Source organism: Petaurus breviceps, unplaced genomic scaffold (assembly GCF_028583685.1).
Source record: "Petaurus breviceps papuanus isolate PSGF00001 unplaced genomic scaffold, PetGlider_PUasm1.0 90466, whole genome shotgun sequence".
NCBI lineage: Eukaryota > Metazoa > Chordata > Mammalia > Diprotodontia > Petauridae > Petaurus > Petaurus breviceps.
Genome location: NW_027187260.1, coordinates 1,347,438 through 1,359,587, shown reverse-complemented (window position 1 = coordinate 1,359,587; position 12,150 = coordinate 1,347,438). Strand labels below are relative to the sequence as shown.

The 12,150-nt window shown below is 39.8% G+C and overlaps 1 protein-coding gene, 1 non-coding gene and 1 pseudogene across 3 annotated transcripts in view; all 3 read right to left on the bottom strand.

The window, feature by feature from the left end:
* The window catches only part of NVL (nuclear VCP like), a 604,731-nt gene that overhangs the window by 464,498 nt on the left and 128,083 nt on the right, over positions 1 to 12,150 (bottom strand). The gene's annotated exons all lie outside the window — the stretch shown is intronic.
* On the bottom strand, positions 7,611 to 8,923 carry LOC138141772 (adenine nucleotide translocase lysine N-methyltransferase pseudogene; annotated as a pseudogene).
* Positions 8,510 to 8,616, bottom strand: LOC138141774 (U6 spliceosomal RNA). The gene has a single exon (XR_011163251.1). It is a non-coding gene; the product is annotated as a U6 spliceosomal RNA (small nuclear RNA).

Genomic DNA, 12,150 nt, shown 5'->3' with positions numbered 1-12,150 from the left:
CAGTTCTAACTCAAAAAGGGCTTCGCGCTGCCACTGCCTCTGCTGCTGCTGCCGTCACCACCACCGCCAGCCACCGAAGGAACGCTAGCTTGGCTTCCGCTTCCTCTTGCTCCGCCCCTTCCTGCTACGTCAGCAAGTCCAACGGGGCATGGAAGATCTTTAAATCCCATAACCCTTACAGCAGGTGAGGAAGAAGAATTAGATGAAGGAGGGAGATTATTGTTCCCCTTTTCCTTTTCCTCTTCCTCTATATCCCACATACTGGTAGTAATAGACATAGCAAGAATAAGGGCAAAGCAACATAGGGATGGGCAAAGTATATCTGTTTTCCAAAGTGCTTAGTGAAGCCCTTGCCTAGTCAAGAATGTTTGGTGTTAAGCTTTTGATTAGAGAGCTAACTCTTGGGATATGGGGAGAGCTTATTGAGGCTCCTTCCCTCTCCCCTTTCCTCCCCCCCCCCCAAGCCCTGTGACTCTCATTGGTGTTATTTTATGGTATATCTATCTATTTATCTATCTATCTATCTATCTATCTATCTATCATCTATCTATCTATCTATCATCTATCTATCTATCTATCTATCATCTATCATCTATCTATCTAGATATAGACATGTATATATACACATATATATGCATACATGTGTACACATATACATATATGTGTGTGTTTATATTTCCAATTGGCTGCAGTTGATTTGTATATATTTATTTCCACCTCATACCTTCCTTCCCATGGAATATAAGCTCCTCAAGAGCAGAGATGGTTTCTCATTTTGCCTTTATATCCCCAATATGCCTGGCATATTGCAGGGCTTATGGAATGCTTGGTGAATTGATTTGGATTTTTTTCCTTCTTATTGGGTGTAAAGGCGATTTCTTTTTCCCTTAGTATCTCCAAACAAGAATGGGGCACAAGCATACAGAGTACATGAAATTCAAGTCAGTCTAATGTTCTGGCTAATTAGCTGGCTTGTCGGAGTTTTCCCCTAATGATAGGAAAGGATCTTGGGAGATTTTGAATCTCAGCTGTCTAGCAATACTCTTGAACACAGATAATTGAGAGTTGACTAGAAATATAAAGATCGGCAGGGGGTGGGTGTTGTAATGTTGGATCTGGCTGAGAAACAGCTGAGAGAGAGAGAGAGAGAGAGAGAGAGAGAGGGTTTTGATAAAAATTGTTAATAAAAATAAGTTTAATTACAAGTTATAAATACGTACAAAGATGTGTGAAACAGTTTTAGCCATTTATCCAAACATTTTAAAAAATCATTCTATGGTAAACTCAAGACCTGAAATCTACAGTCTTCACCTGTAAAAAAACTATGTTCTTAATTTTTTAGTAGGCTGATCAGTCTTCTGTATTTATAACTCATGCATTTTAAGTTGACTCTAAAGCATGAGAGGAGAAGAGAAGGAAGGGTAATAGTAAGGGAAAGTCATGGGAATCTATTGCTAAAGAAATGATATTTGATACTGCAAAGATTATGCCCAGTCATTTGTATTTATATTGGTACTTTTCCTTCACTAGTCATGCAATTGCAATTCTCCAGGGTGTGGGAGGCTCACTTCCAGGGTAATTGGGATACAGAGATACTGAAGATGTAGCCATTTTGAAGCATCAATCAACAAGTTGTAACTAAGCTCCTAAGGAGAGACATCCCCAGATCAGGTTGAAGTTAAGTTGTAACTAAGCTCCTAAGTACCAGGCATCCCCAGATCAGGTTGAAGAAGTGGCATTGTCAAAGACTAGTAAGAGCATAATGTGGAGGAAATGTGGGCACCTGCTGAGTTTTAAGAGGTAAGCAGTTGAATTGGACGATGACAAAAATTAATGAAAGTAGACTGGAGGAGAGAGGTGAAAGCAAGGCTAGTGCAATGGAAAAAAATGACCTTCGTTGCTAATTAGACCTTTTTACTTGTCACCTTGAACTAAATGTATGTTGAAAAGAGAGCTTATCACTTTCTCCCTCAAATGAGTTCCCCTCCTGACTTTCTTATTTCTGTTGTTAGTACCAGGGTTCTCCATGTTACCCTTGGAGGAGTCTTTGATTTCTCATTCTTCCTTGCTTCCTACTCTCACTTACCTAACCCTAGATCTAGAATAGGAAGGGACGTCAGAGACCATCTTGTCCACCTTCCACTCTCTACTCATTTTATGGATGAAGAAACTGAAGCCCTAGGAGGGCTAGTAATTCATCTAAGGTCACACAGATGTAAGCAATAGGAGCAGAATTTGAACTCAGGTCCTCTGACTTCAGGGCCAGTGTTCTTTCCATTGTAAAACACTTGCTTCCCTTGTTCTATTGATTTTTACTTTGTTATATGTTTCTTATCATACTTTCCTCTCTTGCATGGTACGATGGAAGGAATACTGGATTTGGAGTCAGAAGAACTCAATTCTAGCCCTTCCATTCACTAGGCAAGTCACTAACTTTTCTGGGCCTCAATTTCCTCACCTATCAAATGAGGGAGTTGATTAAATGACCTTTCAGCTTTAAGTCTATTGATCCTAGAATTCCTCTCTAGGGCTCATCACTTCATACTTTGAGGCAAGAGGGTTAAATGATGGGTCTGGTACTGTCCCTTTCTGGTAAGAGAGCAGCCACCAGTACCCCTGGCTCTGAGCCTAATTAATCATGACTAATCAATATCATGATGTCTGAGTGAAGATGGTTGCTAAGATCCTAGATGCAGGCTGTGGGTCTGCTCAGATGGCTCACACAGATTCTCTGTGTTTATTTTGAGCACCAGTATGTTTCCAATGGGGAAGACAGCCAGGGCTCAGTTATTTAGGGGATGATCAACCAGGCCTTTGCACCTGTCCTACAGTCACAGAGCTGAAACGTACCTTTAGAGACCTTTTATTCTAACCCCTTCATTTTTTTGAGCGTGATAAAATTTTATTCATATGCGTCATTTTACATCGTCCAGTGTTTCCTTCATCTTCTTCCTGGTGAGACATCCTTTATAGAAAAGAACAAAAATAGAGAAAAAATAGTTCAGCAAAACGGATACCTTAGAGTAGTCATTATTTTCAGTGCTCCAACCATAGCTCCCCATCTTTGCAAAAAAAGGGGGAGGTGGCTGTTCATATTTCTTCTTTGAGGCAAGCTTGGTAATTATAATTTTGTAGCATTTCCTTTCAATTTTGTTGCTGTTGGCCTTTCTGTTTACCTGGTTATTATCATTGTGGGGATTATTTTCCATGTTCCTCTTCACTTTGCATCAATTCATGTGTCTTCACATGCTTTTCTCTTGTTTTCCATATTCTTCATTTCTTAGAGCAAATCAGGATTCTGTTACATTTCTGTACCATGACTTGTTTAACCATTTCCAAATTTATGAGCCTTATCTACTTTGTTTCAAGTTCCATGCTACTTAGAAAAGGTGCTGTTATAAATATGTTGTTGTATATTGATTTCTCTCCCTTTTTAAAAATTATCAACACCTTGAGTCCAAATTCTTAGTAGGAGAATCTCTGTGTCAAGGGTTGTGGACATTTTAGTCACTTTTTTAGTATAATTCCAAATTGCTTTCTAAGATGGCTGGACCCAATCCTCTTGTTTTTGTAGACAAGTCAACTGCAAGCTAGAGGTGAATCAATTTGCCCAAGGTCATACAGTGGTAGAACAAGGATTAAAATCCTGTGTCTCCTGATGCTTTAACCCATTGCTCATGCTAATATTGAACTAGACAAAGTCTCTTGGTTGAAGTGCTACTTCTGAGGCTTACTACCTATGTGATTTGGAGCAAGTCACTTAGCCTCTCTGGGTCCCAGTTTCCTCATCTGTTAATGAGGGGGATGGACTAAATGGTGGCTAGCTCTGTGATCCAGCTCCCCTTTGGTTTTGCCTTTTCTGTCCTTTCCTGGTCCTTAGCATCACAGCCTGAAAAGAGAAAAGGCTGTGTTGGATTAAATTCTCCCTGTTGTATCTTCTTATTAAAATCGTGTGACCCTATGAACTCCAGAGCAGTTTTGGGGAGTTATTCTTTACTCTCCAGTGTATGTTGCCTCTTTTTCTCTCTTCCCATCCCAGAAATTCTGGGGTGTAAAGAAATGAACTCAGGCAAGTGGTGGTGGTGGTGGTAGTGGTGGGGAGTTTGGTTGGGGGTGCTTCACCCTTTCCTGCTTGGGGAGAATATGTCTTATCCACATTCTACCAAAGGGAAATTGAGAATCCCAGGATTCTGATTGGTATGAAATGTCAGCTGAACCCAGATGATATCAGTCTTCTCAACACTGCAAGTGAACCTAGAACTCACCATGCCTTATAGAACAAGGCTGGGAGCTTGGCTGGAGGTACCATGCCTTGTAGAACAAGCCTGGGAGCTTCGTGGGAGGTACATCAAGGGGTTAATTTTGAAACTGGAAGAAAATGGAGTTGGGGTGTGGTACTGGTCAGGCCAGTCATGAGCAGGTGCTGAGCTCTCTCTCTTAAGAGAAGCTGCTTTGTGGAAAGGTTGGATTCTTGACACTTGTGAAATAGCAATGAGGGATTAAGTTAACCCTGGCATACCGTGCCAGACATCGACAGCCAGATAGTTTAGGGTAAGGGATTCTTAACCTGAGGTCCATGGACCCCTCCTTGACCTTTGATGAGAAAAAAAAATTACATTTTTATTTTCACTAACCTCTAACTGAAGCTTAGCATTTATTTCAGTTATGAATTATTTTAAAATATTGTTTTGAGAAAGGGTCCTTAGGCTTTACCAGACTTTTAAAGGAATCTATGACACAGAAAGGTGAAGAACCCCTGTTTTAAATTATTATTATCTTAAATATCAGTAATAATGACAATAGCTAGCACTTACATAGCAAGGTTTTCAAGACACTATACAAATAGTTCATTTTATTCTCACAACCACTTAGGGAAGTGCATACTATTATTATCCTCGTTTTACAGAGGAGGAAACTGAGGCAGACAGAGGTTAAGTAACTTGCCTAGAGTCAGGCAGCTAGTAAGTGTCTGAGGCTGTATTTCAACTTTTTATCATGATTGTCATGATCTGTTAATTGATCAGTTTAATCAATTTGTAAATTTTCTTATTGTCTCTCTCCACATTCCTCCTAATTACCAGTAAAGTGAGCTAGAAGGAGTAAAAAACTTAGTGGTAGAGAAAAGTGTTGGGTATGGGTCTATTATATTTATTTATTTCTGGCCTGGACCTGTAATTTGATTGCTCTTGGGATTTCTCTGGTGAGGAAACTCTTTCCACAAACGCAGACTAACAACTTCTTCTCATCTGCCTTCTTGGGAGGGGGAAAACTTCTTTTGCAGCTTTTAACATCAGAACATTGCCTGAGGTATTAAGAGATAAAGGCTCTTGGCCAGGGTTGTTTGGTCAGCATGTATCATGGGCTGCATGTATTGAGGAGTGAATTGAACCCAGACAGTTCTGATTCTGAAGCCATCTCTCCAACTCACACAAGATCTTGTTTTATTTGTAGTAACCATGTTTTTTTCTCTAACCAAAATTTGGACACATGATCTGGCAAAGGGTATTCCTTTTGTAAAACCTTGTTAAAAATATACTTTCTTTTCTTGAAATTGGGATGTCCCAGATTTTCTGGGACATGCAGTTGCCGTAGTTATATTAAAGAGAGTAAAAAAGACTAAGGTAGGGTGTTCTAAGGTTTGCAGATGAGTTCTGTTCTCCTTTTTGTTTGGGGGTATTTCCCTTACAACACCATAAGGTAAGGTAGTATCATTCAGTGTGGAATTCAGCATAAAGCAGATTTTGCCTTGGATGCTGGGTATGGTGGGAGTAGGGTTATGATTCCCAGTCATACCTTGATGTTGTTTTTCCAGTTCATATTGACAAAGCCTTTCTCTGAAATCCTATGATATATACATTCCATATGTCATATTGTAGCATGTAATTATAAACAGTCTTGTTTTCTCTAAGTGTTTCATAGGTGTTAACCTTGTCTCCCTAAACAAATTATAAGCCCTGCAAAGGAAAAAACCATTTCTTAAATTACTTCTGGATTCCCTCATGGTACCCAGAACAATACTGGGTGCATAGAATATATTCAGTAATTACGTGCTTGGTGATTGTTACAGGTTTCCCCCCACCCACCCTCCCAATGCTTTCTCTAGATTGGTGGGTCTCAAAAGCCATGCCGGCTGCACTTGAACATTGGGGATTTTGGTGTGTGTGCCACAAAGTTTTAGATGTCATGTTCTGCAGATAGAAATTTAGAAATAATTTTATGTAATATAAATTTTTACTTACCCAGAATACATAGTATGGTAAATGCATTATTCATGAAATAAACAAAACTTTTCAAATTACACAGGTACAAATCTTAAAACACTTCAGCTCTTGAACTTCCTGAAACAAAATGACTATACGTTTTGAGGGGAACTGCCACATGTGTGAGTCTTGACTCACAGGAATTGTTGTTAAGTGTGCTATTATTCCTCACAGTATAGAGTACTGTGCTGTGAACAAAACCAATCTGAGAACCATTGAACTAGAGGATTTGGTTGGGGAAGCTAGCTCACCCAAAGGGACTTTCTTATCCCTGCGTCAGAGCAGAAGGCTCATAAATTAGGAGTTGTGTGTATTCCAGAGGACACCACTGTGCTGATTATAATAATGGCAGTGATAATAATAATAGGTTTGCAAAGTGCATGTTATCTCATTTTAGCATCACAACAAATTTGTGAGGCAGGCGCTATTATTATCCCCATTTTACAGATGAGGAAACTGTGAAGTGATTTGCCCAGAATCACACAGCTAGTAAGTGTCAGAGGCAAGGTTTGAATTTATCATCCTGTCTTTTAAAGATAACATAGTGGGACAGATTCCCACCATATAGGATCTCTTTCCCCAGCAAAGAATGAATCCTAAGATTTATCTTGGGATTTGCATCTAGCATCAAAATTGAGACTGATTCTGGTCTATTAGATATAGGCAGTTGTAATATAAAAGCATCCTCCTGTCATGGGGTCTGTGAAGAGAACATCATCATGATACTACATATTCAGTTCATCTCTCTCCTGAGCTCCAGTCCTTTATGACCAACTGCCTACTGGACATTTTAAACTGGGTGTTCAGTAGGCATCTTAAATGCGATATGTCTGAAATAGAGCTAATTATCCTTCCCCCCCAAACATGCCCTGTCACCTTCCCTATTACTGCTGAGGGTCCCATCGTCCTTCAGGTCACTTATGTTCACAGCTTTGGAGCCATTCCCAACTTCTCACTCTTCTTCACTGCACGCTATCCACTCAGTTGCCAAATCTTGTTGTTTTTATCTCCTTAACATTTTTTACAGAGGTCTGCTTCTCACATAGTTACCTCCTTACTTCTGGCCGCCGTCACCTACCACCTGGACAACTGCAAAAGCTTTCTGTTTGATTTTCCTGCCTTGTAGCCACTCTCCATTCCATTCCAGCTTCCACATAAAGTCATTTTTTTTTTAAAGCAATCGGGGTTAAGTAACTTGCTCAAGGTTACACGGCCAGTTATTTCTGGGTGTGGGGCTAAGTATCTGAGCCCGGATTTGATCTTACTCACTGAGCCACCTGGCCGCCCCTCACATAAAGTCATTTTTCTTTTTGTTCCTTTTCTTTTTTTTTTTTTTGGAAAAAGCTTTTATTGTGTTCAGATGTGAACCACAGGAAACAAGTTTCAGTTCTTGACCCTTCATTGCCAGTGAAAATCTTCAGATATCGTCCTGAATTTCCCTCAGTGTTGACTCCTAATAATCATTTGCACCTCAAGTACAGTGACCAGGATCAGCTCTAGTTTGGAGCACATCCTGGTTCTCTGTGGTTAAGGGAGGTGAAATCCTTGGTTCAAACAAGAGCTGCTGAGGTGCCCTTACATATACGGTAGAGAGCCCCTCTCATGAAGGGAGCTGTACCTCCCCAAAACCTAGACAGGTGTTCCCTGTAGGAAGGTAGTTCCCCTCATCTCCATGTTTTGCCGGATGAGTTCATTATCATAAGCCCAAACCTTTTCCAGGCCTTCACCAACTGTGACTATTGGCTCCCAGTTGGGAAGAGGGAATCGACCAGATACCACTTGGGCCTTGTTGGGAAATTCTGCTAGTAATTTGGTTTCCAGGAGAGGGAGCACACTGGGAGCCAGGAACACTGTGATGTTTTTGCAATCAGCCAGGTTCACCTTCCATAGATCCTCCTTCTGGTAGGAAACCTTTCTAGCACAACCAGCCTTCCATGCATGGAACTGGGAAAGCCAAAGAAGCCAGGGGTTCAGTTCATAACCCACAACAGGAAAGAATCCTTGTCTGTATGCTGCCAAAACAATCCTGCCATCTCCAGAGCCCAAGTCCACCATCTTTCCAGAGAGGCCTTGGAAAAGACTCAGAACATTCTCTACCTGCTGCCTACTTGCTGGGACATAAGGCACCTGAAGCTTCAGGGGCACTTTTTGGAAACCAGGCATAAGGAACCCTGCCCAGAAGGTATAAGCAAATAAGCCAGTGCCAGCTGCCACTTGTAAGATACCCAGTCCTCCAAGATGGCACCCCTAAAAATATGGAACGCTTCACGAATTTGCATGTCATCCTTGCGCAGGGGCCATGCTAATCTTCTCTGTATCGTTCCAATTTTAGTATATGTGCTGCTGAAGCGAGCACATAAAGTCATTTTTCTAAAGCACATGTCTGACCATGTCATCCATCTACTCAATAAACTCATGGGGCTCCCTATTGTTTCTTGGATCAAATGTGAACTCCTCTGTTGGGCATTTAAAGCTGCCCACAAGCTGACCCCTTCCTACCTGTTTAGTCTTCTTACTTACACATTTCTTCCTTCCTCACGTATTCTGCGATCAGGCCATATTGTCCTACTTCCTATTACACATACCCACACCCCCACACCGGCCCCCCCAATGCAGAGTGCCCCATTTCCCATCTCTGTGCCTTTGTATTGGTTGCCCTCCATGCCTACAGCACCACTTCCTCCTTACCTTCCCTTTCAAAATCTCTGATTTCCTTCACGACCCAGTTTAAGTGCCATTTTTACATGAAGTCTTTTCTGATCCTCTTAGCTGTTAGTGCATTCTCTCCTCAAACTACCTTGTATTCATTTTGTGTATGACTATGTATGTGTGTGACATCTCCCTTCTTGGAAATATAAGCTCATTGAGTACAGAGATTATTCTAGTTCTGCCTTTGTGTTCACAGCATTGACAATGCTTGGTACATAATAGTAGGTGCTTAATAAATATTTTTTGGTTAATGCATTGATGCTCTAGTATCATTATTTCATTGCCTAAGGGTAATGGGTTACTTCATTCCTTTATTCAACATATTTATTGAGGACTGGCTTTTTGTAAAGACCTGTGCTACCCATGGTGGGGAATATAAAGAAGATTGCCCTCCTGGATCCTGAACTGTGAGGCAGTTAGGTTGAGTAGAGTGATGGAACCCAGAATTGGGAAATCTTGAGTTCAAATCTGGGCTCAGATGCATAACCAGGAAGGTTACTGTCTATCTGCCTGTATTTTCTCATCTGCAAAATGGAGGGAATAATAGCATTTGAGATCATATTTGTAAAATGCTTCACAAACCTTAAAAATATGTGCAGATGCTAGCTCTTATTAAAGTACCTTGTAAATGAGAGGTTGCAGTTTTTCAAAAGAACAAACCTTTCATCTTATCCCCATGTGGTATAAAGAAGGCAAGACTTGGGATACCTAGAGATCAGGGTTTGAATCTTAACTCTGATACTTGCTAGTTTTGTGACTATGGCCTGCAAGTCATTTAGCCTGAGCTTTTTCATATCTCACATGGGGATTATAATATTTGCACTGCCTATGTCATAGGGTTATTTTCGGAGCTCTATAAATGTGAGTTATTAGTGCAATATCTCTGTAAATCTGGGATCTCTTCATATAACTGCTATTCCCTCCCATGGAACAGACTCCATTCCATCCATAACTTTTTCATCTTGTGTTATTCTCATGTATATCTTCCCATAAATCCTCCTAAAGGACCACAACCACAATTCTGGAGGATCTTCTTCTAATTCTCTTATATATAGGGCTAACTCCATTTCTGGTCATACTTCTTTGATATACCTTGTGCTCAATTTATCATTTTTGTTGTGTTTTAGTCTAAGGTGGCACAGTGGATAGAGCACCAGCCCCTGAAGTCAGGAAAACCTGAGTTCAAATCTGACCTCAGATACTAGCTATGTGACCCTGGAAAAGTCACTTAACCCTGGTTATCTCAGTTCCTTATCTGTAAAATGAGTTGGAGAAGGAAATAGCAAACCTCTCCAGTATCTTTGCCGAGATACCCCAAACCCCAAAGAGGGTCATGAAGAATCAGACACAACTGAAACAACTCAACAAAAACAATATTTTCATTGCCTTTCAAATGAATAGCAATTTGGATTCTTGGAAGACTGATATTCTTTGATTCTCAGCCAGGTAGTAGAAGAATATTGGTGTTAAGAAAAAGGTGGGGTTTGTTTTAGGAAGAAGTTTAGGGATCATTGAAAGTGCTGCAAAAATTCCAGCCTGTTCTTTTCCTCTTATTTAAATCCAGGCTCAGTTCATTGCATACCTGCAATGTTTTTCCAGGATGTCTGTCTTTAGAATCAGGAAGACCTGGGTTCAAATTTTACCTCCCTAGCATGAGACCCCAGGATACTAACCCTGTACTTCAGTTTCTTTTTCTGTAAAATAAAGGGATTAGATTTGATGACTTCCAGGATCCCTTCCATCTCTAAATCTATTATTCTATGACCCAGTGAACCCTATGCACTCCCCATCCAGTTGTGCATCATAATTTGGAGAATAAGCTTTCTTCATCCACTTGATTTGTCTCATGTGGATAGCCAGGTCAAACTCTTTTGGATGATTGTAGATTTCATCTAGAAAGGTCTGAAGTGTTCCAGGGCTTGATACAATTAGTGTAATATGATCTACAGCCATTATTCTGAGAGCAGTTGGAGGACCTCAACATCTACAGGGAATCCCTCTTTCATTTGAATTTTGTGTTGGACATCTCTGTTAGTGACAAAAACCTCAGATGAGAAAATATCTTCTTGGTTTATGTTTCATTTGCTACTCATAGAGGATCATTGAACAAAGTTATCTCTGTGTTGTCTCCTTCAAGGAATCATTTGTTATCTTGACAAATGTATGGAGGATACCTTGTGGGAGGAGAGCCTTTCAACATATACTTTGCTGAATTGAATTAAACACCTTTTATAATCAACAGATAGTAAGCTTGGTAGTATCTGAAATTTTCAGTTAATTGTGTGACTATAAAGATATACAATTTGTGAAAGTCTGACTGTTTTTCTCCTCATTTTTTTTAGCTATCATCACCATGATACATATATAGATTATTCTCATGAGGACTTTGTAGAGCTGAGCAAGTAGGAATATTGATTGGTTCATAGTTATTGATGTTCCAACGATGACCTTTTTCAGTAATACTAATGTCTATGATTTTTCCTACTTATTCTGTATTGTTCCCTATTTCAGATATCTTGATAATCTCAATGAGGTCAAAGATGTGCCACCTCTATCATATATATTGCATAGTTAATTGATCAGGTCCAGTTGCCCTTTTTTGCTTTGTTTTCTTTAGTGCTATTTCTACCTCTTAATGTAGTACATCAAGGGACTGTGATGTTCAAGTCCAAATGTCATGGTTTCACTGACATCGATGGAGAAAATAGGTTCTTAAAATGTGCTGCTATATTTTTTTCATTTTTGGTCTGATTTTTCTTCCCTTTTTAGTTTTGTGTTTAAATGGCCTTATAATGGCTTAAGAGGAGTTTAGGTGAGGCTTTCTGCAAGCTTATTTTTCTCTGTGCTATTTCTTGATGTCTTATGAGGTGATACTCATAAAAACCTTCTACCATACACTGTGAAAAAATTTTCAAATGAGTTTATATTCTAAGCCATTGTTTCCCTTGCCTGTAATATCTTCATTGGCAAGTAGGTAAGTGTTTACTGTTTAAAACAATTTCTAGTCTCTGTGGTAGCAGGTGCTTTACATGAGTAAAACTTCCATTGGAATTGATGATAGTTCATGTGAATATTTGTTCTTTTATCTATCTCCCATTTTTCAGTATTAAGAACTTGTTTAAGTAGGTCAGGTTGCAGCTATTTTTAGTTCTTTTCCTTATCTGTTCATTTATACTATTTT